This window comes from Coturnix japonica, chromosome 20 (genome assembly GCF_001577835.2).
Source record: "Coturnix japonica isolate 7356 chromosome 20, Coturnix japonica 2.1, whole genome shotgun sequence".
NCBI classification, from domain to species: Eukaryota; Metazoa; Chordata; class Aves; order Galliformes; family Phasianidae; genus Coturnix; species Coturnix japonica.
The window spans coordinates 4,395,408-4,396,282 of NC_029535.1; the positions used below are offsets into that span (position 1 = coordinate 4,395,408).

The following is an 875-nucleotide window of genomic DNA, read 5'->3' on the forward strand; positions in this document are numbered from 1 at the left end:
TCCCACTAACCTGAATGGGACCATCCCACTAACCTGAATGGGACCATCCCACTAACCTGAATGGGACCATCCCACTAACCTGAATGGGATATGTAATCTATCCCTATTAGTTCAGCCTCTGATTCAACGTTTACAAAAACCCCACATTTTTTTTGCCTGCTCTTTGCTCTTTTTTAACCAAATCTGCCTTGTTTCGGAGCTGCTTTGCTGCTGCTGCTGCTGCTGCTGCTCTGCTTTGCACGCTCATCCCCGCTGAGGACATAAAGGACAAGCAGGACCCCCCCCCAAAGCAACATGAAGACCCCAAAATCCCATTCCCTCACCCCAAAAGCATCCGGTTGGCGCCGTTTACCCACTTAAAGGGGACATAAGGACAGCAGGACCCCCCCCAAGCTGACGTGAAGACCCCAAAATCCCACTCCCTCAGCCCAAAATGCCGTTTACCCGCTTAAATGGGACATAAAGGGGGCAGGTTTGGGTTCTGGATGGTCACATTTGGGTTCTGGATGGTCACATTCGGGTCACACTTTATCTCAATAGACACGAACCGCGTTCCGGACCCAATCCAAGCATTTTCAAGCCCAAAAAGAAGATGGAGATGAAAGCACTGATGATGCTGCACTGTCTGCTCGCATGGCTGCTAATGGGATGGGGGGGCGGGGGGGGGGTCCTAAAGCATCCCCCAAAGGGAATGGGGGGGTCCTAAAGGATCCCCCTATGGGAATGGGGGGGTCCTAAAATACCCCCCAAAGGGAATGGGGGGGGTCCTAAAGGATCCCCCTATGGGAATGGGGGGGTCCTAAAACACCCCATAAGGGAATGGAGGGGGTCCTAAGCCATCCCCCAAAGGGAACGGGGGGGTTCTAAACCATCCC

The 875-nt window shown here is 53.1% G+C and overlaps 1 protein-coding gene across 1 annotated transcript in view; it reads left to right on the forward strand.

The window, feature by feature from the left end:
- The window catches only part of LOC107322891 (reticulon-3-like), a 12,680-nt gene that overhangs the window by 6,038 nt on the left and 5,767 nt on the right, over positions 1–875 (forward strand). The window lies entirely within an intron of this gene.